The sequence below is a fragment of the Kogia breviceps genome, chromosome 6, assembly GCF_026419965.1.
Source record: "Kogia breviceps isolate mKogBre1 chromosome 6, mKogBre1 haplotype 1, whole genome shotgun sequence".
NCBI lineage: Eukaryota > Metazoa > Chordata > Mammalia > Artiodactyla > Physeteridae > Kogia > Kogia breviceps.
The window spans coordinates 116,154,959-116,182,227 of NC_081315.1; the positions used below are offsets into that span (position 1 = coordinate 116,154,959).

The following is a 27,269-nucleotide window of genomic DNA, read 5'->3' on the forward strand; positions in this document are numbered from 1 at the left end:
TTTTCAAATTGTAATGAATTAAACAAATAAAAGTTGGTCATTCATTGGGTCATCTGTAGTAAGTACCTAGAGGGTTATAGACCCCAGAGTAGACAATATCTTGGAATCAACGTGTCAGTTATGGAAATTAAAAATAGCAAGAATTATCATAATGGACAGGGTTAGTTTTTGGTTTTTGTTTTTTTAAGGAATCCTCCAGTAACAATCTTAAATTGTTATTTGGAGACAGCTTGCATCAGTTAAGGACCCCTTTGTGCAATGTAGAAACAGCACCAGTGTACGAACTAAAATCTTGGGAATTTTCCTGCTTAAGAAATGAAATAAGGGATAATGTAAGATTTTTGGTAGTTTTAAAGAAATATGGGTGGAACACTAGCTGGATGGTGTAATATATACATATAGCAGTTTCTAGAGGGAAGAGACTGTCTTGTGTAGAAGTAGAAAAAAATTGGAGACTCTTAAAAGCACCGAGAGAAGATATTTGGAGTCATTTTGTTAAGGACATATTTAAGAACATATTTTATTTAACCAGTGTATCAAAATGTTATCATATTTAGTAGTATCGATTATAATCAGTGTAAAAATTCTTGACATTTTAACTTTTTTTCTAAATCTTCGAAATCTGGTGTGTATTCTGCACGTAACTGCACATGTCAGCTTGGATTGGCCACACTTCAAGTGCTCAGTAGCCACACGGGACTAGTGGCTGCTTTGACAGGCACTGCAGCTCTGACCAGCCTTATCCTTAAGGAACAATACCCTGCATGAATCTGAGGTTATCCTCAGAACTATCCCTGTATTCTATTTTATAAACCGAATAAAATAATAATATATATACAATAATATAAAATGTTATATGTTATAAATTATTATATTATAATAATTATTATAATTTATTGTATTTTATAAACTGAATTATATCATGGGGTCACCAGAGAAAACTGATTATGGTGCCTTTTGCTAGAATGAGTGAACTGGCTGAACGATACAGTGAAACATGTCTCTAAGGTGATCTGTAATATAAATTTGTGCATTTCAATGCCAGGATCTATAAATGAAATATTTAGATTATTAGGTTCTTCTTATTATGCTTATAGGAAAGATGGCTGCTCATATGCCTTTGTGAGCTGTGATAAGTGGGATGTGTGTGGCATCTACCCTGGTTTCTGTCCCAGAGCCTCACCACACTTCCTCTGATGTGTCACCTCACTGTCTACCTGTTCATCCATCACCACCTTCACCCTGTCCTTGCCCTGTTTATATGCACGATGCTGCTTACTAATTTGTGTCCTTGTTCAGGTGCTTCTTGTGACAATTTAGGAAGCAAGGCCACTGTAAAACCTAGATCAGAGAAATCATTACTTGATATCAAATATCAGTCTGCCAGGAATAGATAAGATTAGACTGTAAGAAAACACAGGTACAGTATGAGAGGGAGAGGGGTAGGGGAGAGAGGGGTAGAAGGCGGGGAGGGAGGGAGGAAGGAAGGGAGAAAAGGAGGTTGGGAGAAAGGGAGAAAGGAGAGAGTACCATTCTGTGCAGGAAAATCACCTAAATGCAGAGGAAGGAAATCATGGTGGAGGATTTTGTAGCAAAACATTCCCCCAGCCACTGGACAAGCTGCTGTTCTCACCAAGGTCTCAAGATAGGTTGCTCTGGATTTCATAAATATATCGACTTTATCAAATACCTGTACTATACAGGTGGCTGAGACTAGTCCTAAGCCCTGCTCAGCTCTTTCTGAAATTGATAAATGCATTCAGCACAGTTTTTGAGCACTTGCTCTGTGCTAGACTTTATTCTTGATTCTAGGGATTCAGTGACCAATAGGTAATCAAGGTTTCTACCCTTAATGGAGATTGTATGAGTTGATGTGTTGAGAGAGGAAAAAGTGCTGAAAAGGGAGGTTGAGAAGTTGATAAGCAAGTAAAACTAATAAACAAGATCAGTTCAGACTTGGACCAGTTCTTTAAAGGAAACATGTAGAGATGACTGGGGAAGCCTGCCCTAGCACAGTCAGGAAAGTTTGTCAGATGTTGGACTTGCACTGAGGGGTGAAGGGTGAGAATGAGCCAGTAGAGGGAACAGGGAGAGTGCTTGGTTACACAAGGGAAGGAAGGGAGACCAGTCTGGCCGCAGAGTCTGCGCAGGAAGGAATAGTGAGAAAGAAGGTGGCGAGGCAGGCAGGACCTGGTGGGGAGGGGCTGGTACTTGCAAAATTTGTAAGGCCTGTGGGTTTTATTCCAAATGCAATGAGAAGGCATTGTGAAGTGATCTAAGAAGGAGAGACACATGGTCCGATTTACATTTGTAACAGATCTGTCTGTCTGCTGGGCAGAGCGGAGTAGAAGGGGTCCGGTGTAGAAGCAAGGAGACCTGTTATGAAGCTGTTGGCAGCATTCTACGTGAGAAGTGATGCGGGCTGGAGCAGCGTGGCAGTATTAGAGATGGAGAGCAGTGGATGGATTTGAGAGGTTTGGAGATAGAATCGACAAGACTTCATGGATACGCCTGGATGGGTGACGTGACAGAGTAGGAGAAATCCAGCAGGACTCCTTCTGGTGGGTGATGGGGTTGTAGGAAATGGGGTGTCAGCATAGAAGTGGTATATAAAGAGATGGGAAATCTAGAATCACCTGGGGAGATTTCGTAGGCAGAGAAGAGAGGCAGCGGAGATCAGGCCCCGAGGAATAACGGAGTTAATAAATAGGTCAAGTAGGAGACCAGGGAGTAACCAGTGAGGTAGGAGGAACACGAAAAGAGAAGTGTTCCAGATGCCAGCTAAATCGAGTGTTTAAAGCAGGATGGAGTAATCAGTTCTGTTGTAAGTTCTTGAGGAGTTGAGTAAGATGAGAACACTGTGCTCGTTGGGTTTTACAATGTGGAGGATTCCTTTACATGGTGATCTTGTTGAACCTTTTAGAGGAGTGATTTAAAGCACAAATGACCTCCAGCATCTCCTGCAGGGAGCTTTCCTCACTCTCTTCCTTCTCCAGTTCACCCCCATAGGCTAGGTGTCCCCTCTCTGTTCCAGAATAGTTAGGCTTTTCTCTTGTCACTGGACTACCATACTGTAATATGATTTTTCTGCTGAAACTATGTTTGTTCCAGCCTAAGCTCCTCTGGAGCAAAATTTATACTTTTTTGTTGTTGTTATTTCCTAGCATGATGTAGGCACTCAACACATGTTTTCCTTTTTCTTTTAATATATATATATTTTTAATAAATTTATTTATTTTTGGCTGCGTTGGGTCTGTTGCTGCGTGCGGGCTTTCTCTAGTTATGGCAAGCAGGGGCTACTCTTCGTTGCGGTGTGCGGGCTTCTTACTGTGGTGGCTTCTCGTTGCGGAGCACGGGCTCTAGGAGAGCAGGCTTCAATAGTTGTGGCACACAGGCTCCATAGTTGTGGCTTGCGGGCTCTAGAGCGCAGGCTCAGTAGTTGTGGCGCACGGGCTTAGTTGCTCCGCAGCATGTGGGATCTTCCAGGACCAGGGCTCGAACCCGTGTCCCCTGCCTTGGCAGGCGGATTCTTAACCACTGTGCCACCAGGAAAGTCCCTGAACACGTTTTCTAAATTAATGGGTACTCTTTTTTTTTTTAATCGTGTCTTTTATTTTAAAATTTTATTTATTTATTTTTTTTATACATCAGGTTCTTATTAGTTATCTATTTTATACATATTGGTGTATAGATGTCAATCCCAATCTCCCAATTCATCACACCACCCCCTGGCCCCCCCCCCCCATGGGTATTCTTGAATACTGCTTTTTTGCTTGCATTATTTACCCCTGTGTGTGTCAGGCAGAAGCCAGTGAAGAGCCCGGGTTTCCTGATTCTCAAACTGCTGCCCTCTGCCTTCTGTAGCCACTGTCGGGCCTGGGCTGAGGATATATTTTGCCCAGCATTGCCCTCTCCTCCCTCCCCTCATACACACCTCCCCAGTTGCCAGGGTTTGGTTTGGGAGGCTTGCAAAGCTCTAATGCTCTCTTAGACATTTTACCTGTACCTTGTTCCCAGTATCTTCTTGGGAGCCACATGTGAAAACCTGTGGAAATCACTTATGTATTTCAGGAACCTCATCTCTTCCCCACCACAGAGTTCTTTGGGTGAAGTCACCTGCGCTTGCTTCTTAGAATTCACCATTTCGGAAACTTTTATTTGCCTCGTTGGATACTTGAGTATCTTAAAGCCCTAGTAGCGACTGCAGTAAAGCCACTCCCAAAGGGTTCTTTTTAGCAAGTTTCCTTGTTTCTTTTTGGTAGTTATTTTCCCACCAAGGCTGTGAGGAAGTGGTTTTTTTCTTCTATGCTACTTCTATCACTTTGTTTTGCACTTCATTATCCTGCTGTTGCAACACCCCAATTATACTAGTTGCTGTGGAGATATTAAGTGTATTGCTAATAATGGAGGACTGTTCTTTTAGGTGGAAGAATAAAAGCAAGGAAGGATATAAACCTTGTTTTTGTGCAAATGTCTCCTAGTAACAGCAATAACTAAGTGGTACTAGAGGCTATGGTGCAGAAATATCGATACGGGGTTGGTTTATGTTTTTAGAAAGGATTGGCTCTTTTAATTAAAGAAAATATTAATTTAAGCTTCTGGTCCTATTAGAGATTAACTCCTTATGTTAATACTTTACTATTCATTCTTTAACTTATGTCCTTTGTTTAGTAGGATGTTGCTTCATATGGACAAAATCTTTTGTGGACTTTAGCTTTTACAAATTCATTTCTTAAAACCTTTTTTTTCTTTAAAAACTTTACTAAAGGAGACAGATTTTAAAATTGTTCATCTGATTTGTATTTCATAAAATCTTACAATTTTCCATGAACTCTATTATAATTAAGGTGATTATGTGTCCTGATTTGCCCAGGACAGTCCCAGTGTATACATATTGTCCTGGTTTAATTATTAGTAAGTCTCTCTTTCACTCAAAACTGGCCTGGTTAGGGTATTAAATTATATGGTCACCCTAATTAAAGACCACATTCAATAGAAAACTGAAGGAGTGAAGTATCTTATATATTTTTTTGTTTTAGTCCATATAACTTAGATAGATAGATATAGATATATATGGATATATATGTGGATTATATACATACATGCATACATACACACACACATAAGTATATCTATGTTTTTTCTTTTACTTTTTTCGACTAAACTTATAATTGAGAACTTGCCAAATATCTTGATATTGTGGAAATATATATATTTATTGTTGTTCTAAGCAAATCAAAAGACTTGCTCATCTTCCTGATTTCCTCATGTAATATTTTCACGAAGATAATTTTGACTGTGATAACGCCTGACCTGACTCCTAGGTGGGCACGATCTATTTTCAGGGGGCGATATCATCCTAACGGCAACTGTTCTGATTGTTTTTTTTTTTTTTAAATAAATTTATTTATTTTTAAATTTTTGGTGCATTGGGTCTTTGATGCTCCGCGTGGGCTTTCTCTAATTGCAGCGAGCGGGGGCTACTCTTCGTTGCGGTGCACAGGCTTCTCACTGCTGTGGCTTCTCTTGTGGTGGAGCACGGGCTCTAGGCGCGCGGGCTTCAGTAGTTGTGGCTCATGGGCTCTAGAGCGCAGGCTCAGTAGTTGTGGCGCACAGGCTTAGTTGCTCCGCGGCATGTGGGATCTTCCCTGACCAGGGTTCGAACCCGTGTCCCCTGCATTGGCAGGTGGATTCTTAACCACTGTGCCACCAGGGAAGTCCCAGCTGTTCTGATTTGAAATGACTTCCTGTATGTCAAGTTTTGTTTCCGTCTGCCCAATACACATGTCGCCTCTTGTTCACGTTAGAATTTCCCCTCTGCATGTGGAATGGGTGTATGTCCTAGACTGTTCCATTGCCTTTTCTCTCTGTTAGTGGTTCCATTATTGATACACCTGGAAGCAGAACAACAGCTGTGGAGTAAGAAATGAAAGGTCTTTTAAAATCTTGGACACCTTGAAGAATAAAAAGTGCTATTTTGATATTCATTCTTGCATTTAAAAAATATGCACATTCCTTGCCTAATCCTTTTCTCTTAATTCAGGTTTATTATTGTAAAAACTCTGAAAATCATACTAAAGTTTTTATAATTGATCAAAGATCCTTGGGAAAATTTCTGGCAGTTTATGCTCTGGGGCCAAGGGGACCTTGAATTGGTTTTAAAAGAATGTAAGGGGGCTTCCCTGGTGGCGCAGTAGTTGAGAATCTGCCTGCTAAAGCAGGGGACACAGGTTTGAGCCCTAGTCTGGGAGGATCCCACGTGCCACGGAGCAACTGGGTCCGTGAGCCACAACTGCTGAGCCTGCGCATCTGGAGCCTGTGCTCCGCAACAGGAGAGGCCGTGATGGTGAGAGGCCCGCGCACCGCGATGAAGAGTGGCCCCCGCTTGCCACAACTAGAGAAAGCCCTCGCACAGAAACGAAGACCCAACACAGCAAAAATAAATAAATTAATAAACTCCTACCCCCAACATCTTCAAAAAAAAAAAAAAAAAAAGAAAGTAAGAGTGAATTAGGAGCATTGGAGACCATCTCTTGCAGTTAATGTCTGGAAAAGGGTCCTGACGCGTCCTTCAGTATGTCAGGAGAATAAAAGTTGGTCAAGGGGAAAGGCTTGCCAGGAACCAGCAAGCACCTGTTTGGTGCCAGACAGGGTGAACTCCTATAAACAAACAGACATGGTCCATCACCTCGTGCGGCCTATCACCCAGTGTGGGAGACACCCAGGCAAAACCAGGAAACAGGAATATAATTAAAAATTGTGAAATTGTATCAGCAGTGCTGAGCGAGAATAAGAGGAGAGACTTACTTTAGACAGTGGTTAGGAAAGGACCCCTTTGAGGAAGGAGCATTAAACTTCTGTCTGGGTTCCTCTCTCAGTGTTTCTCCACCTTTTGGTTTCATTATAGACTTTTTTTTTTTTTTTTTGTGGTACGCGGGCCTCTCACTGTTGTGGCCTCTCCCGTTGCGGAGCACAGGCTCTGGATGCACAGGCTCAGCGGCCATGGCTCACGGGCCCAGCTGCTCCGCGGCATGTGGGATCTTCCCGGACCGGGGCACGAACCCGTGTCCCCTGCATCGGCAGGCGGATTCTCAACCACTGCGCCACCAGGGAAGCCCCATTATAGCCTTTTTCGACAGGTTTTTTTCTAACCACTCCCTTCCCCCTGAGTAATTTTAATGCCCTTTGGAGGACCACAAATTATTTTTCCACTCTTAGAACACTAATTTTCACCACTGAGAATGCACATTCAATCAGTTACTATCTGCGGGCCTCATTTTGGGGGCAGTCAGAAATAAACTTTTATTAGGTTTAACATAGTCTCCTTGGATCCTCAACTGCATTTTAAGTTCCTTGAGGCAGGGAACCATCATCTAGTAATAATAGATGTCACTTAACATGACTTTAAAGAAAAAAATCTTCCATGAGGTTGAGAAAGGTGGAATAAAAATATTGGAAGTAGAGCATGAAAAAAAATCCTTAAATGGTCTAGTGAGTCTAATTTTTTATTTAGATGAAGAAACTAAGATTACTAGGAAGTTATTAATCAGTCTCTCTAAGCCAGTTTAGTGCCATTTCCAGGACACTCTTGGTAAGGAGCAGATTCAGGAAGGTAGTGATTGGCAGGAGGAGGAGTTCAGGTTTTATTGTAGAGACTGAAGATTTGCATGTGCACAAAGTTGAAATCTTAGAAAGACTAATTTGGCAGGCTCTTCTACTACTTTTCTGGAACATGATGATCATGACAAGGGTGCTGTTACTAATAGGGACAAAAAGGAAAAATTTTATTAGTAATTGCTTCTGTGTTTCAGAAGCAGCATGACACTGCTCTACAAAGAAAACTTTATAGGAATTGAGGAGAAAGGTGAACTAAAGATATAGAATACTAATAACCTTTTTCAGAGAAAGGAATTAAGGGGGTGATATAACTGTTCTTTATCATTGAGATTCTTTTTTTTTTTAGGGTGAGATTATACATGTCTAAAGGACATGTTTTTCAAAGATAATTCATAATTCATAATTCAAAGATAATTCATGTTCTATATATTATGTTGGGAGGAAGGCAGAGAAATATATTTGAACTTAGGAGAAGGAAGCTATATTCTGGAGCTTTTTCTGTGTATCTGTTTCTCTGTGTTAGTGTGTATGTGAGAGAAATTTAGCTCAAGCTAGTTCTACTTATCTGGCAAACAGTCTTGGAAACTGGAGTAAAGTGTACCTGTCTTAATGAACTGTCTTGTAATTTCCAGTTGTGCCTCAGTGAATTTTGGAGGTTGGCTCAGTCTGTCAAACGGACATACATTTTGCAGTGATTTCTTGCTTTTACTGTTTCTCCATTGACCACTGATCACATATAGATCTTAATATTTTTTAAAGGTTCTTTATCCAGTGGTGTAATCTAAGCCTACTTCCCCCCCGCGACCCCTTTTAATCTTTTTTTGTTTTGTTCTCCTTCTTGACAAGTCAATTGCCTTTGGTAGATGAGCAAGAAGCAGAAAAATTATGAGACAACAGCCAGAAGGATATAATTTACAAAAGTTCTTTCTAAATGGTTTAGTAGGGAAGACAGAATTCTAAAGGTAGTATATAGTGTTAGACCCTAAGTTTCATTTCTGTTCTTTTTGCCCCATTTGCCAACCACTGGAGCCCCTGCCCTACTCTACCATCATCATTAAAGAAAATGAGGCTGCATTCTTGTGTTGTTGTTGTTGTTTGCGATACGCGGGCCTCTCACTGTTGTGGCCTCTCCCGTTGCGGAGCACAGGCTCCGGACGCGCAGGCTCAGCGGCCATGGCTCACGGGCCCAGCCGCTCCGCGGCATGTGGGATCTTCCCGGACCGGGCACGAGCCCGTGTCCCCTGCATCGGCAGGCGGACTCTCAACCACTGCGCCACCAGGGAAGCCCACAAAATGCTTTCTTTGAATCACTTGTCCTCAAACACATTTTTATTCATTTAAATGAATAAATTTGATGATATTCTAACGAGAATTTGGATTTGACTCTTTAAATGCAACCAGTTTAACAAATATAGTTGTCTGATGAGCCAGCTTTATTAAAGTGTTTGTTTATAAACCACAGGTGTTACTAATAGTTTCTAAATATTGTGTCTGAAAAGGGAAGTAGTGGAAGTAGTATGGTGTCAGCCATGAGTTGCCATGGACATAGCTGTCATCACCTGTGAGTTGCCAGGGACACGGTTGTCAGTGAGAAGCAAGTGAGCAGAGGGTGTGACTGCAACAGGAAATTGCAGGTGGAGCTCTGAGGTCTGCTGGCGTCCTTAGGGTCTACCTGCATCCTAAGGCTGCCTACACAGGAAAAGGTTCAAAGATCCCACACCCTTTGAGGTAGGACTGAAGAGTAAAATTACCGCTCAGGGGGTGCTACTTTACAAAAGGTGCTCAGGGTGACCACCTAGGTCACCTGCACACGGTTCCATGTGTAATTCTGAACTGCAATTCACAGAAGACTTAAGAAGGCTGTTTGAAGTTGAAATGTTTTTTTTTTTTTTTTTTTGCGGTACGCGGGCCTCTCACTGCTGCGGCCTCTCGCGTTGCGGAGCACAGGCTCCGGACACGCAGGCTCAGCGGCCACGGCTCACGGGCCCAGCCGCTCCGCGGCACGTGGGATCTTCCCGGACCGGGGCACGAACCCGCGTCCCCTGCATCGGCAGGCGGACTCTCAACCACTGCGCCACCAGGGAAGCCCGAAGTTGAAATGTTTTAATTTGAAATCACAGTATAAAAACTTACATGGAATTTTGCAAGTAGCTGAAAAAATATCTTTTGGGACCTGGCTGTTATTTCTGTGGTCAGCTTTCTGTCTTAATCGCCAGATGTGTCTCACGTTACCTGCATCTTTCTTAGCTGATAGCAGGGCTCTTGGTAGCAAGGTTCCTTCCTTGAGGCAAGCAGTTTGGGAACTCTTCTCTTAGAGAGCTCTATTAAAGTGCATCTTTGACTAGGAGAATGTTCTTAAGGGATGCGGTAAAAATGTCATTTTGGAAGGAAAGCGAATCTTCTCTTAGGTGTAGTTTCATCAGGGTACAAGTTTGCAAATGGCACATTACATATTTGTGCTGAGCCCCCCCCCTCCTTATATGTATGTGCTTATGTTGCGCCCTGAGTGAAGACTTTAATTTCAGCAGGATAAGGTGTGCGCTGCCATGTGGTACGCAAAGCATCATCTTCATGTCGGTTGCAATGAATATGTACATAGAGTATGAAAACCTGTGGCGGCCGAGTTATGAAATGGAGCGCTGCCCTGAATAGAGCGCTGCCCTGACCACAAATGTTGCTTCAACATTAAGCAGTATTTAGAAAGTTCTCTGTATTTAGAAGACTTAAGTGCTTTTGAATTACAAGCCAGTTTTAGATTAGTGGTTGGTGTTTGAGCAAATTGTCATTGTCCTTAAAGGACATAACTGGAGGCTATTTTCCCATTAATTTTCGAGTGTTGCTTTACAGGTTAAATCACAATATTTGGAGTATTTCTTGTTTTTATTTTTGAAAAAATTATCGGTCTCTTAAAAGTATCTTTAAAATGAATGAGTTTATAGCTAATTCTGAGAAGTACTTTTTTGGAAATTAATAAGCTGTATTTTTTGGAGCAGTTTTAGGTTTACAGAAAAATTGAGCAGAAAGTACCGAGTTCTCATATATGTCCCCTCCTTCCCCAGTTTCCCCTGTCATTCACATCTTGCATTACTGGGGTACATTTGTTACAATTGATGAGCCAGTGTTGGTACACTATTATTATTTTTTAATTTTATTTTCTTTATTTTTTTAATACAGCATGATACACTATTATTAACTAAAGTCCATAGTTCACATTAGGGTTCACTCTTGTACATTCTATAGGTTTTTTTTAAATTGGGGTATGGTTGCTTTATAATGTTTTGTTTCTGCTGTACAACAAAGTGAATCGGCTATATGTATACATATATCCCCTCCCTCCTGGACCTCCAGCCCCCAGTCCCACCCATTTAGGTCACCAAAGAGCACTGAGCTGAGCATAGCCATCATTTACAGTATCATATAGAATAGTTTCACCACCCTAAAAATCTCCTGGAAACCATGGATCTTTTTATTGTCTCTGTAGTTTTGCCTTTTCCAGAATGCTATGTAGTTGGAATCATATAGTATGTAGCATCTTCAGATGGGCTCTTTTACTTAGCAATTTGCTCTTAAAATTCTTCCATGTCTTTTTGTAGCTTGAGATAGCTCATTACTTTTTGTCACTGAATAATATTCCATTGTATGATGTGTCACAGTTTATCCATCCCCCCATCGAAGGACATCTTGTTTGCTTCCAATTTTTGGCAATTCTGAATAACCTTGCTATAAATATTTGTATGTTGCAGGTTTTTGTGTGGACATAAGTTTTTAACTCCTTTGGGTAAATACCAAGGAGCACAATTGCTAAACTGTACGGTAAAAGTGTATTTAGTTTTGTAAGAAACCATCAGACTGTCTTTCAAAGTGGTTGTACCATTTTGCATTTCAACCATCAGTTAATGAGTGTTCTTGTTGCTCTACGTACTCACCATCATTTGGTTTTGTCAGTGTTCCAGATTTTGGGCATTCTGATAGGTGTAGTGGTATCTCATTGCTGTTTTAATTTGCATTTCCTGTGTGACATGTGATGTGAAGCATCTTTTCGTATGCTTATTTGCCATCTCTGTATCTTCTTTGATGAGGTATGTTCAAGTCTTTGACCCATTTATTTATTGGGTTGTTTGTTTTCTTATTGTTGAGTTTTAAGATTTTTCGGTATATTTTGGAGAACAGTCCTTTATCATATGTTCTCTTGCAAACATTTTCTCCCAGTCTGTTGCCTGTCTTCTCATTCTCTTGACATTGCCTTTTACAAAGCACAAGGTTTTAATTTTAGTGAAGTCCAGCTTATCAGTTATTTCTTTCAAGGATTGTGCTTTTTGCTGTTGTATCGGAAAAGTAATCTCCATATCCAAGGTCAATTGGTTTTCTCCTGTGTTATCTTCTAAGAGTTAGTTTTGTGCTTTACATTTAGGCCTGTGATCCATTTTGAGTTAACTTTTGTGAAGGGTGTAAGATCTGTGTCTAGATTCATTTTTTTGCATGTGAATGACCAGCTGTTCCAGTACCATTTATTGAAAAGACTATCTTTGCTCCAGGGTATTGTCTTTGCTCCTTTGTCAAAGATCAGTTGACTTTATTTATGTGGGTCTATTTCTGGGCTCTCTATTCTATTTCATTGACTTCTTTGTCTGTTCTTTCACCAATATCAGACTATCTTGATTACTCTAGCTTTAAATTGTCTTGAAGTCAGGTGGTGTTATTCTCCTTCAAAATTGAGTTGGCTATTCTGGGTCTTCTGTCTCTCCATATAAACTTTATTTATTTATTGGCAGAGCTGGGTCTTTGTTGCTGGGCGCGGGCTTTTTCTCTAGCTGTGGTAAGCTGGGGCTACTCTTCTTTGCAGTGAGTGGGTTTCTCATTGCAGTAGCTTTTCTTGTTGCGGAACACAGGCTCTAGGCGCATGGGCTCCAGTAGTTGCAGCACGTGGGCTTAGTAGTTGTGGCCCGCGGGCTCTAGAGCGCAGGCTCAGTAGTTGTGGTGCAAGGGCTTAGTTGCTCTGTGGCATGTGGGATCTTCCTGGACCAGGGATTGAACCCGTCTCCCCTGCATTGGCAGGTGGATTCTTAACCACTGTGCCACCAAGGCACAGTGCCTCCATATAAACTTTAGAATCAGTTTGTCAATATCTACAAAATAACTTGCTGGGATTTTGATTGGGATTGCATTGAATCTGTGCTTCAATTTGGGAAGAACTGACATCTTAACAACATTGACTCTTCCTATTCATGAACATGGACTATCTCTCCATTTATTCAGTTTTTCTTTGATATCTTTAATCAGTCTTGTAGTTTTCCTCATGTAGATCTTATACATATTTTGTTAGATTTATACCTAAGTATTTCAATTTTGGTGGGAGAGCTGCTAATGTAAATAGTTGTGTTTTAAATTTCAAATTCCTGTTGTTCATTGCTGGTATATAGGAAAGTGGTTGACTTTTGTATGTTAACCTTGTATCCTGCAACCTTGCTATCATTGCTTGTTAGTTCTAGGAGTTTTTTTGGTCATTTCTTTCAGATTTTCTACATGGACGATTATGTTGTCTGTGAAACAAAGATAGTTTTATTTCTTCCTTCCCAATCTTTATATTTTTTTATTTCCTTTTCTTATCTAATGGTATGAGCTTGGATTTCCAGTTTGATGTTAAAAAGCAGTGGTGAGTAGGCACATCCTTACCTTGTTCCTGATCTTAGTGGTAAAGCTTCAAGCTTTCAGCATTTAGTACAATATGATATTAGCTGTAGGCTTTTTGTAGATGTTCTTTATCAAGTTGAGAAAGTTCCTCTCTCTCCCTAGTTGACTGAGAGTTTTTATCATGAATGGGTGCTGGATTTTGTCAAATGCTTTTTCTACATCTGTTGGTATGATCATGTGATTTTTCTTCTTTAGCCTGTTGATGTGATGGATTACATTAATTCATTTTCAGATGTTTAATTAGCCTTGCATACCTTTTATAGATCTCATTTAGTCATGGTGTATAATTCTCTTCTTACATAGTTGGATTCAATTTTTGATATTTTGTTGAGGATTTTGCATCTGTGTTCATGAGAGATAGTGGTTTACAGTTTTCTAGTATTGTTTTTGTCTGGTTTTGGTATTAGGGTAATGCTGGCCTCATAGAATGAATTAGGAAGTATTCCCTCTGCTTCTATCTTCTGAAAGATATTGATATGATTTCTTCCTTAAATACTTGGTAGAATTCACTAGTAAACCCATCTGGGCCTGGTGCTTTGTATTTTATAAGGTTATTAATTTTTTTTTGGCTATGCCTAACCACTGGACTGCCAGGGAATTCCCAGGGAATTCCCACAATAACTGCCAGGTTATTAATTATTGATTCAATTTATTTAATAGATATAGGCTTATGCAGATGGCTTGTTTCTTGTGAGTTTTGGCAGATTGCATCTTTGAAGCAATTGGTCCATTTCACCCAGGTTATTAAATTTATGGGCATAGATACATTCATAGTATTCCTTTATTATCCTTTTAATGTTTGTGGGGTCTACAGTCCTCTCTTTTATTTCTGATATTAGAAGTTTGTGTTCTTTTTCTTTCTTAGTTAGCCTGCCTAGAGACCTGTTGATTTTATTGATCTTTTCAAATAACAAGCTTTTGGTTTCATTAATTTTCTCTTGATTTCCTGTTTTCAATTCCATTGATTTATACTCTAGTTTTGTATTATTTCTTTTCTTCTATTTACTTTGGGTTTAATTTGCTCTTCTTTTTCTAGTTTCCTAAGGTATAAGCTTAGGTTATTGATTTTAGATCTTCTTTTCTAAAATGTGCATTCATTGCTATAAATTTCCTTCTGCTTTTGCTGCATCCATAATTTTTTTTAATTTTTAATTTTATTTTTTTGCTGTACCACGTGGCATGTGGAACTTCCCTGACCAGGGATTGAACCTGTACCCTGCAGTGGAAGCACAGAGTCTTAACCACTGGACCACCAGGGAAGTCCAAAATAATTTCTTTTTAAATTTGCCCACGCCACGTGGCATGTGGGATCTTAGTTCCCTGACCAGGGATCGAACCCTTGCCCCCTGCATTGGACGCATGGAGTCTTAACCACTGGACCACCAGGGAAGTCCCTGCCTCCATAAATTCTGATGTTGTATTTTCATTTTTATTTAGTTCAAAATATTTTAAAAATTTCCCTTGGGATTTCTTTATTGGCTCATGTGTTAATTAGAAATGTGTTATTTAATCTCCAAGTATTTTGGGATTTTCCAGCTATCTTTCATTATTGATTTCTAGTTTAATTCCATTTTGATCTGAAAGGAGACATTGTATAATTTCTATTCTTTTAAATGTATTAAGGTGTGTTTTATGGCCCAGAATGTGGTCTCTCTTGGTGAATGTTCATGTGAGTTTGAGAAGAATGTGTATTCTGCTGTTACAAGAAGAAGTAGTCTAGAGATGTCAGTTAGATCCGGTGGATTGATTGTGTTGTTGAGTTCAACTTGATTTTCTGTATGCCGGATCAGTTAAAGTGACTTTTAAAGATCACACTTAGCAATATCAGAATCCAGGTTAAAACCAGGTCTCCCGACTATAATAAAGTATTCTTTGCTCATGCTCTGTCCCTCAGGAAGCCTCTTTACTTTCTTGTTTTCATCATGCTTCCCATTGTTCTCAGTTAGAGAGTGATTCACCACCTAATACATTATTACAGTGTAAAGTACCATGAAAGAGTGAAAAATGAATGTGTGTATTCTCAGTGGGGAGAATACGCATGCTTGCGTTTCCTTGACGTATTTTTGTTTGTTTGTTTAGAAATGTGATCCAACATTGGGATTATTTACTGTCTGTAAACCTTTCTGTAAGGGTGAATAGGAATTATTCTTTACCTTTCTCTATAGCAAGCTTTAGACACTTCAGGGAGCTTAGGGAGGACCTCAGAGTTTCTTTCTCGACGCACTAAATCTCATCCTTCTCTTCTCTGAAATCAAGGTGGTGTCCAAAGTACTGAAAGCCCATGGGTTGACTTCCATAGCAAGAGAGAGGGTAGGATGGTCATTAATAATGACGTTCATAATGTTTACTCAGACTTTTCCTTCATGTACTCTGAGATATAGCCTCTGACCATGCATGACTTAGAAGCTGAACGTAAAGTACACAGCTGATTTATTTACTAGGTCAGCATCACCATCCATTGTTATGACAGCCCGTTAGAGCCTGGTTTCTACCAGCAGGTTCTACCAGCAGGGGCTCTGGTTTACATCTTGATTCTCACCACTGGCCCCTGCCCTCAAAATAGGTTCATCATCCCTGGGCTTTGGATGCGTTGCTTTATTTTGCTTTTTTTTGCTTTATTTTGCTTTTTTATTTTGCTTTTCCTTTATTTTGCCCAAGGTTCAGTTGCAAAACCTTCTGCTAGTGTGCCCCTTATTTCACTTCTTTTCTTCTTCCCCCTTTCCAGTTATTCCTGGTATTTTAATTGTTCTTTTATTCGGACACCAAATAACTCCTTGTGGTCCTGAGAGTTTACTTTCTTGACTCAACATTTTGATCTCTGAACATCTTCCTTCCTCCAAGACTTAAAAAGAAGATCTTGAAAGACATTGCTTTGTGAAATAGAGGATTATGTAAATATGCCAGTATGTATTTTGCTTTGATATTGCTTAGAAGGAATGTTGGAAACCTGTTGGGTGAGGATGTCTGTGACGGGTCATGATACACAGGTAGACCAGGTAAACTTTATAAGAGTTAAACTAAGTACAAATTATTCATTTTCTAAAACAAGAGAAGCAAACTGCTGATAACTAGTGAGGAGGCTGGAGTAATCAATCTCTTAAAAGCGTTAAGAGCAAGGACAACAAAAGATTAAGAGAGGGCTTCCCTGGTGGCGCAGTGGTTGAGAATCCGCCTGCCGATGCAGGGGTCGCGGGTTCGTGCCCCAGTCCGGGAAGATCCCACGTGCCGCGGAGCGGCTGGGCCCGTGAGCCATGGCTGCTGAGCCTGCATGTCCGGAGCCTGTGCTCCGCAACGGGAGAGGCCGCGACAGTGAGAGGCCCGCGTACCGAAAAAAAAAAAAAAAAAAAAAAAAGATTAAGAGAAAAATAAGAACTAGAGGAAATGATGGATTACAGAAACAAGAAACTTGGGAATCTAAAGGAGACTTCCTAAGTAAGAGCTGGAGAGCTAGCGCAAGTTTAGTGTGGGCTGAATTACTCAGGTGTAGCTAGTCTGCTCATTCTGTTAATCTACTCAGGTACCTATACTACAGAATCCTTGCGGTTTTGATTATAATGCTTCTATATCCTGAGGAGTTACTCTGTCTCCCCACAAACGTCCTTTCTCCCTGTCCAGAGGTGAATTCTCTCTGTCTGGCCACCTCCTTCTAATAATACCCCTTCCACTGCCCCCCGCCCCCGGCCCCCGCAATTTGTTTCTGTCTTAATTCATATTTATCCATGTCTGGTTTCATTTGTACTTCTAGTTTCCTTTCTATTTTCAAAGACAGCATTTTATTTGAGCAAGAGTAGTAATCACAGCAAATATGTACATTTTACTTTAATTTTATGAACTATGTAATTATGCTATATTTAACTAGAGGGGCTGATCTCTTTGCTACCTGGTGGCATGTTACCACAAATGGCATCTTGCTAAAAACAAAACTTTTTAAGTTTCCGAGACAGAATGTTTTTATTTGCCTACCCCACACAAAATTACCAAAACGAAAACTGAGGTTTATTATTTTTATCCTTCGTACGTGATATTAAACAGACTCTGTGCTTATCATAATACTAAACTTCTTTAAGAAACTGTTTAGCTGATATTTGGAAATTTATTTTGGGAGTTTAAGACTCACCTTTTCTCTTTAACTTTTAAATTATACTAACGACTCATGTTTATTTTAGAAAAAATTTGAACCTTGATACGCAAAGGGAAAACTTAAGTCATGTATAATCTATATCACCTGTTAAAATTTTGCGTGATCTTTCCAGCATTTACACTTACGTGTGCAACTTTTTTTTTTTTTTTTTTTTTGCAGCGCTGCCCGGCATGTGGCATCTTAGTTCCCCAACCAGGGATCGAACCCATGCGCCCTGCAATGGAAGCGCAGAATCCTAACCACTGGACTGCCAGGGAATTCCCATGTACAACTTTTTTTTTTTTTTTTTTTTCCTGTACGCGGGCCTCTCACTGTTGTGGCCTCTCCCGTTGCGGAGCACAGGCTCCAGACGCGCAGGCTCAGCGGCCATGGCTCACGGGCCCAGCCGCTCCGCGGCATGTGGGATCTTCCCGGACCGGGGCACAAACCTGTGTCCCCTGCATCGGCAGGCAGATTCTCAACCACTGCGCCACCAGGGAAGCCCCCCATGTACAATTTTTAAAAAACAAGATAAATAGGGTCATTCATATATCACTATTTTGCACTCATGGATATATCATGAACCTCTTGTCACTCCCCACTCAACATGGTAGAGAAGTATTTCAGTATTCTGTTGCATTCATCCATCACAATTTATTTAAGCAACCCCCTGTTTTTTTTGATACTTAGTTATTTCCAGTTTTTCACTGTTATTAATAATGTCAGAGGCTCAGAGTTACATCTTGTTCACATTCTTAGGGTGTTTGTAAAATATAAGAAATGTATTTTACAGTAGTCCTAGAGAGCAGCTTGATATTTTTGTGGGGTTTTTTTAACACAAATATTTTGATTTGGGTTTCTTTGCTCACCAGTAAGTTTAAAACACCTTCTCACTTTCAGTGTTAAAGTATAAAAATGTTGTTTTCTTTGGTTGCAGTAGGTCTGAAAGCATTTCTTAAAATTAAGTAATTATTGAAGTTTCACTGTTAGGATACTATGTGGTACTATTTCTTGTGACTTTTACTCCAAAGAGTTGAGGAATTCAAATGTAACAGCAACTTTGTGTCCTGAAGGAAAGAACTAGATTGACGATTGTCTCTTCATGGAAGACCTAACAGAAAAACTGTAGAGGCTGAGAGACACAGGGCTTTTTAATCTGTTCAACTTTTTCTCTCTGGGCTTTAAAAAAAAAAAAAGGGCTCCTATTTCTGGGATGTTTGAATGCTGCCTGTACTAGGCAGAGGGAAGTACAGAGTGACCTTTCAAGACATTTCAAATTTGAGTCTATAATTAGAAAACACTGTTTGAGTTCTCATCATACAGTTTTACTCTTAAAGCACCCGTCTAAATTAGTCCGTCCTCCCTCCCCCCGTTTCTCCCTCCCTCTCTCACTTATACCTGCCATGTGTACATCCCAGGACTCTGCTTCCGAAAATCTTCAAGGCATCAAACTTGTGGGTTTCATGATATGTAATGCTTTCCTCCTTTCCTCCCCCCTTTATAAGATTAGTTTAAGGACTTCATTGTCTTACTCGCAAGGGCCTTACATGGGACTCTTTAGGAACACAGCTGGCTATCTTATAAAGCGGGGGTTACTCAGTGAACAAATAGTATCAACTATGTGCCAGGAACACAGCAGATAAACCTGACAGATGTGGTCCCTTCCCTCATGGGGTTTCCAGCCTGACAGAAAAGAGCCAGTAAATCTTTACCAGTAGTTGACTAGAATAGTTACAATTAGCAAACAGTTATGGTGGAGAAAAAGTATAGAGCAATGTAGAAGCAGGTAAAGGGGACCCTAATCCAATCTGGAAGAATCAAGAAAAGGCTTCTTTTCAAGGAAGTGATGTTTGTCCAGAGATGCATGGGGATTTATTATACATGCCATCCTCTGCTCTTCTTCCTTGCCAAGTGCTATGTTTAGTGCCTGTAAACTGCAAGTGAATTAATCTATTTCTGCTTTCTTTGGGTGGCTTTAGTAATACCCCCCAAGAATTAAAATGAAAATACATTGCTATAGTTGATTAACAACCTTATGATGGAACACTATTTCAATCTGAAGAAACAGTCTTAAATAATCAGTCCTAAGAACAGCACACTTTGCCTGATGGAATGAAAGAAGCTGACAAATCACTGGAACATCAGCTAATTCACAGGGTTTGTGGAATAGCGTGGGAGTTCATGTGTCATGTGTCATGTGTCATGTCTTCCATGTACAGCAGGGGAATATCTGAAGGAACAAAGGTCCCATGCTAGCTAAGGTTTGCTCTCTCATAACTAGTCTTTAAAATAAAAATTAATCTCTTTTCCAACTTACAATAAAATGTGCCTCAAGCACAATGGCTTTTGTAATTTGGAAATGCTCCACGTTTAACTGTTAGGTAGAGCCTGAGATGACCATGACAGATAGGAATATTCTTTGAGCTGTTCAATCCCCTGAGATAATTATGTCTGTTCTTTGGCCAGATGGTGACTCTCGAGTCCATTAGACCTAAAAACAGAGGCTTCTGTGGAAAGTCACTTTCGATTCATCAGGTTACTTAGTGTTTTTATGTGGCTGTATCTTGGCCATCTCCTGATGGTAGAGAATTTGTTCTACAAATCTGGAACTGTCTTCTCTTCAGCTCTTATCAGATGCATGGCTGAGGGATATGGAAGTAGAGGATGGATTTCTGGTGCAGTTGTGTCCCTGAAATGAGCCAGACCATCAGAGCTACTTATTTGTATTGCATTGCCTTGGCTTCCTACCAAAGAAACTCTAGAGAGCTATGCTTCGGAATTTATTGAGGGTCATGATGGAAAACTGTCATGTGACACGGTCTCCCTGATCTGTGCTATTGCTCACTGCCTCTTGGGTACAGACCTGCAGGGAGCGTGTTAGAGCTAAGTGTCAAGAAAAGCTTTTTTTCCCCTGGGGAGCAAAACATGGTTCCCCATTCCCCATCCTCCCAATACATGCAGATATGGAGATACTCACACTCTGAGTTTGGAAAATTTTGTCTCCTGTCTTTTTTGCTCTAGCTGCAAAGGAACTGAGAGCCAAATATGTATCCCGGTTTTTGTCATGTTGTAAGACTTAACCAGTACACTCAATTCCCCCTGTTCTTTCCTTTCTATTTTGGTTAGTTAACAAATACGGATAATGCATACTATATACCAGGTGCTGTTGCTAAGGTCTTTATAAATATTAACCCCTTCACCCCTCTTAAGGACCCTATGAAGTTAGTGCTGTTGTTATCCCTATTTATAGATGAGGAAACTGAGGCACAGGGAGGTCATGTGTCATGTCTGGAGTCCCAGAGGTGCTGAGTGTGGCAGTTCCTTACTGGGAGTGGGTGAGACAATATTCAGTCACAGGAAACACACCCGCACTCCTCGCATTGCATCTTGTGGTCAAGAACCCCTGGTCTCTACTTACCTGGCTTTCTGATCCTATGTTACTCCTTTTACAGGAGTATTTTACTTTGTAAGTTGTGTCATTTACTTTATTCCTTTATGAAGTGATGCATGGTATATATACTTCAAATTAAAAGAAATGAACTTCCGTGACACTCTTTTAAATGGGTCTTCTCTTAACTACTTCAGGATGTGTACAGAGTATTTGGAGCAGTCAGCATGAATTTGCAGTCTAACATCCACCCCCTTTACCCATCTCCTTTTCACCAAGAGCACACATTTTAAGTTTGACTAGATGAAAAATACTATAAGCTGATGATGTTATCAGTATCATTAATACCATGTGATAAACAATTATAACCGTCCACAGACTTAAGTTATGGCCCAGGAACCACTATCTGCTCTTCTTTCATTTGACTTACCCCTGCTACCTGAGAAATAAACTGTTGCCCGGTTTTATGAGCTACTTTAAATTTCAGCTTCTCCCAACTTGACACTCTGGGCTTGTTTCTACATACCGCTGTGTGTAGGTACATGAAAAGCATTGGACCTTCGGGATGTGTGTCTTCTTTTTTTTTTTTGCGGTATGCGGGCCTCTCACTGTTGTGGCCTCTCCCGTTGCGGAGCACAGGCTCCAGACGCACAGGCCCAGCGGCCATGGCTCACGGGCTCAGTCGCTCCGCGGCATGTGGGATCTTCCCGGACCAGGGCACGAACCCGTGTGTCTCCTGCATCGGCAGGCAGATTCTCAACCACTGCGCCACCAGGGAAGCCCTGTGTCTTCTTGAGAAATCTCTTTGTTAGCCCAGTTCTTACCTTATCAGGTATTTATCTAAGCTAACTTAACTCTTGACCTTATAAATAGGCAATTGAATTAATCCTTTTGATAGAGTAGCTCAAGTTAGCAGATGCAGAGATTAGCCCATGAGATTATTGGTGGGTGTTAACAGTGCAACCAGTGTCCCTACAGGCAGGGACAGGCATGGTTTGGGGATACTTGGTTTGGGGATACTTGGTTTGGGGATACATGGTTTGGGGAGGCCATATTTTTAGGCACCTTTAATATTAAGAGGCCCATGTACTACCTGATTGAATATGAATATACATTAATTTCTTCTAATAGTACCTCAGTGTTCCAGAAATGGCTTAAATATGGGGAACCTCTGAAGGGTTTCAAGTGAGAGTAAATTTTTAGAAAGACCAGACTTTCCTGTAGAAAATCAAGAGCAGGAGAAGATTAAGGCAATCCAGGGGAAACACTGTGGTGGCTGGAAGTAGGGTCAGGTTAGTGGCAGTGGTGGGTGAAGTCAAGAGAGAGGTAATAGCTGGAATGAGGTCCCAAGTGAAATGAGAAAGACATTTTTTGAGGGTGGGGCGGTCTTTTCGAAGGAGTGAACATGTCCCACTGAGAGTATTGTATGGTATCTGCAATGTAAACTAAGTTGCTTCCTATTATGGGCCTTATTGGAACGACCAGTTGAAGTCTATTCATCTCTACCCAGCATTTCAGATATACTTACGTTTTTTAATTTTAATTTTTTTTTGGCTATGCCGAGCGGCTGGCAGGATGTTAGTTCCCCATCTAGCAATCGAACCTGGGCCCCGGCAATGAAAGCACCAAGTCCTAACCACTGGACTGCCAGGGAATTCCCTTGTTCTTTTATTTTTGTAACAACTTTATTGAGATGTAATTCATACCATAAAATTCTCTCTTTTGAAGAGTACAATTCAGTGATTTTTAGTGTATTCACAGAGTTGTGCACCATCACACTATCTAATTTTAGAACATTTATATCATCCCCCAAAGAAACCCCATACACATTTTTTAAAAAAATTTATTTATTTTTGGCTGCATTGGGTCTTCGCTGCCGCGCGCGGGCTTTCTCTAGTTGCGGCGAGCGGGGGCTACTCTTCGTTGCGGTGCCCGGGCTTCTCATTGTGGTGGCTTCTCTTGTTGCAGAGCACGGGCTCTAGGTGTGTGGGCTTCAGTAGTTGTGGCTCACGGGCTCTAGAGCGCGGGCTCAGTAGTTGTGGCACACGGGCTTAGTTGCTCCGCGGCATGTGGGATCTTCCCGGACCAGGGCTCGAATCCATGTCCCCTGCATTGGCAGGTGGATTCTTAACCACTGCGCCACTAGAAACCCCATACACATTGATATTCACTACCAGTTCTCTTCTGCCTCCAACCCCTAGCAGGCAATGCTCATCTACTTTCTCCATACCTACTTCTCTCAGAGGTATGGATTTGCCTCTTCTGCACATTTCAAGTAAATGGAATCATGTGATATGTGATCTTTTGTAAATGGCTTCTTTTATTTAGTTTAATGTTGTCAAGTTTCATCCATGTGCTAGCATATATCACTCCTTCATTCCTTTTTATTGCCACATAATATTTTATGATATGGATACACCACATTTTGTTCATCCATGCATCAGCTGATGGACGTTTGGATTGTTTCCATTTTTTGGCTGTTATGAATAATGCAGAATGAACATTTGTGCACACGTTTTTGTGTGGACTAGGGCTTTCATTTTTCTTGGGTATATAACTAGGAGTGACACATTCGTTCTTGAGTCTCTTCCAACAGTTGAGTATTTTGGGTGAAAGTGGGATCTCAGTTGAAAATCAGTTTCTGGTTGTGGATATGTATGTATATGCCCTGTAATTGTTAAACATAGATTTTAATGAAATTTGTTAAGCATTTAAAAGGTATATGTACATCAGCTACCAAATATCGTGTGTGTGTGTGTGTGTGTGTGTGTGTATGTGTGTGTCTGTGTGTGTATCTCAGTCTATACTCTTAGGATATTCATATGGTGGTTCTATAAATTGTAAACTTCTGGAAAATGGTATACATTTTACTTCCACCCACCAGTCAAAAATTTCAGCTACTTAAAATCCATAGAAAGAGAGGAGGGAGAGATGAATAGGAGGAGCATAGCGGATTTTTAGGGCAGCGAAACTACTCTGATACTTTAATAGTAGATACATGTCATTATACCCATGTCCAAACCCATAGAATGTGTGCCAGCAAGGGTGAACGTTGCTGTAAACTGTGGACTCTGGGTGATTATGATGAGTCCATGTAGGTTCATTGATGGTAACATATGTACCACCCACTTCATGGGGGACGTTGATAATGGAGGAGGCTATGCATGTGTGGGAAAGTATGGGAAATCTCTGTACTTTCTGCTCAATTTCACCGTGAATCTAAAACTCCTCTTAAAAATGAAGTCTATTTAAAAACCCATTAAAATATCACAGCAGTTGTGTGTATTTCTAAGGGAATCCTCCACCATTTTGTTTGAACATGACAGATTATGCACCTCACAGCAGCCTGGGTTTCGGTGACACTGAGTTTGCCTGTGTATTGGCAGTTCCTCACCTGCTCCGCAAAGCCCTCGGTGACCTGGCCTCTGGCCTCTGGTCTCCGCTGCACTTCTCTATTCCTGAGTTTCAATGCTCCATTGCCTTTCCATTCTCTAAATCTGCTTGGCTCATTTCTGCCTCAGGGCCTTTGAACCAGCTGCTTCTTTGACCTGGAATGCTCTTCTTCCATGTCCCACCCCCCCCATTATCATTAAGTCTTAACTCAAATAGCATCCCCTCACCCCCTAACCACTTGCTGTAAATCAGCCACGCCAGCCTCGCTCTGATTCTGACTGACTGCTCTCGGTGGCATTTATCACAGGCTTCTTTTATCTGCTTGTGAACATCATGATGGGATCCACCTACCTTCCTTGCTCCACCTCTGAACAGGTCTGTCAGGTATTAAATTAATGTTGGTGGAATGCATGGCCAAGTTGCTTTTCTCCCCCTGAAATTCTGGTACCTGTTAGAGCCAATGATCTCCCATGACTCTTCCAGGGAGGGCAGTATCATAGAACTCATCATTTCACCCTCACCCCCAGAAAACCAGCAAAACATAACAAAGCATCATTCTTATTTAACCTCTCACTTTCTCTGCCTTTTAGACCTATCATCCTCTGCCCTTCCCACCCTTCACAGAAAGGATCTGCTACAAGACTGAATGTGTTCACTGCTTCGAGGACCAGGGACCACGGTGGGATTTGCTGTGCTGCCATCTGCAAACTGTAGGTTGGGTGTTTCCTGGTGCTAGATCATAAGTGTGATTTGCATCTGCTGAAGGTTGGTTGCCTACCAGTTGTCCTGCAACTTCTCGGCTATCTAAGATTCTAGTTAAGACATTTCGAAAATGCCTTAACTCTGAGAATTTCTATTTTATCCTCAAGGGAGTCTTAGATTTCAAGCTGTTTCAGGTGCGTGGATGTCTCCTTACTTGTTGGATTGTTGTCTTAATTGATGGCAAGAGAAATAGAGGTGACACCAAAACTTCCTAACCTCTTTGCATGACTGCCAAAATACGGCACTCAGTAACTGCCTCCACTGTGCATTAAGAACAATTAGGGGCACTAAAAATCTTCAAAGAAACATTGGTCAGCTGTGCACCTGTTCAACAACATTACTGAAATGATCACTAGCAAAGTTATTCTGTTTCTGCACTTTTTTTTTTTTTTTTTTTTTTTTTGCGGTACGCGGGCCTCTCACTGTTGTGGCCTCTCCCGTTGCGGAGCACAGGCTCCGGACGCGCAGGCTCAGCGGCCATGGCTCACGGGCCCAGCCGCTCCGCATCATGTGGGATCTTCCCGGACAGGGGCACAATCCTGTGTCCCCTCCATCGGCAGGCGGACTCTCAACCACTGCGCCACCAGGGAAGCTCTATTTCTTCCACTTTTTAAACTAAGGTCAAAGAGGTGTGGTAGTTATACCCATTCTCTGCCCACTGAGGAGGAAGGAAGTTTTCGTGTTCATGATTGACATTGTGCAACTCAATTCACTGTCTGAACTAATTTGAATTTAGTTCCTAGGATAATTTTACTCTTGAAAATATAAATAGGAGTTGCATTTTTAATGCACAAGATTTTCTTTTTCTTCTCTATAGCTAGGGCACCTTAGGACTGGGGTTCAGTTGACTCTTACGATAGCCATTCTTCTTCATCATTACTAGTTAGTGTGGTATTTGCCTAAAAAATTTTCAGCCCAAAGATGGACCCCAGGGCCATGTGATCCCAAGTTAATTAAAAATAAATTTTGGGGAATATTTAAGAGTCACTGTTCAGCACAGCATTCCATAGGCGTATTTGTTTGTCTTTTGTAAAATTCAAAATAATTCTAAGAATGTTGCTAGGATTAGAATGCCCATATGGTCCAATACTAGCAATGACAACTATTTCTGAATATTTGACCGCAGTGATATCTCTCCCTTTGTCTGATAGTGTCTGTCCCATGGAAGCTGGGTAAAGAAAAGAATTCATGTATTCAACAAATACTTACTGAACAATTTCTGTGGGCCAGGCGCTCATTTCAGTGTTGCGAATGAGGCAGTGAACAAAGCAAAATTCCCGCTTTCATGGAGCTTTTAAAAAGCCCCCGAATAGGGCTTCCCTGGTGACACAGTGGTTGAGAATGCGCCTGCCAATGCAGAGGATACGGGTTTGAGCCCTGGTCTGGGAAGATCCCACATGCCGCAGAGTACCTAAGCCCATGCGCCACAACTACTGAAGCCCGTGCGCCTAGAGCCCGTGCTCCGCAGCAAGAGAAGCCACCGCAATGAGAAGCCCGCGCACCGCAACGAGGAGTAGCCCCTGCTCGCTGCCACGAGAGAAAGCCCGCGCACAGCAACGAGGACCCAACACAGCCTTAAATGAATAAACAAATGAATAAATAAATAAGAAAAGCCCCCAAATATCCTCAGCAAAGAGATGGGAGAGGGAGGCGCAGATAACTTGACTCACTCTCAGGTGTCCTGGGAAAAGCTCCTTCTAGATGGCAGACAGGCACAGATGAAAAGGAGAGAGTTGGAACCTGATTCAGAAAATAAGATAAAGCAATCTTAATGCTGTAGTTTAATCACTGCAAAATAGAGAAGCTTATTAAAACAATAAGCAAAAAACAGGTGCCAGGGTGATGTGACCTAAGCTTAGAAAAGAAGGATTACTTTTCGAGGATACCATTTTACTTCATTTTTTTCAGGTTCACAGATTCTGCCCAAATTCTGCCTCCACCACCCTCTCCCAGCCTGAGCTGTCAGTGCCTAATGCAGCCTTCCAGAGTATCTCTGTGCACAAGTATGAATTCATATTTTCCCCCTTCATAAAGTAAAAGATAGCAAACTATACTTCTGAGCAATGTATTTTTTTCTCCTGATATATGTAGGAGGATTTAACAAATCAGTACAAAGAGAGCGTCCTCATTCTTTTTTTTTTTTTTTTTCTTCTCTCAACAGTCACAGAGTAGTGCATTGTATGGATGTACCACAATTTAAATAGTGACCTATTGATGCACATTTGGGTTGTAGCCAATCCTTGCTCTTAAACAATGCTGCCATAGGGCTTCCCTGGTGGCGCAGTGGTTGAGAATCCG

The 27,269-nt window shown here is 41.1% G+C and overlaps 1 protein-coding gene across 21 annotated transcripts in view; it reads left to right on the forward strand.

Moving 5' to 3' along the window:
* The window catches only part of SGMS2 (sphingomyelin synthase 2), an 87,793-nt gene that overhangs the window by 12,890 nt on the left and 47,634 nt on the right, over positions 1-27,269 (forward strand). For 9 of the 21 annotated variants that reach the window (XM_067036446.1, XM_067036457.1, XM_067036462.1 and 6 more), the window contains exon 2: positions 24,800-24,919. The exons of 7 other annotated variants lie outside the window; for them this stretch is intronic. The gene's annotated coding sequence lies outside the window, so the exon portion shown is untranslated. Of the gene's footprint in view, positions 1-24,799; positions 25,106-27,269 lie in introns of all 21 variants that reach the window. 5 more of the 21 variants (XM_067036451.1, XM_067036452.1, XM_067036449.1 and 2 more) reach the window with 1 other exon arrangement.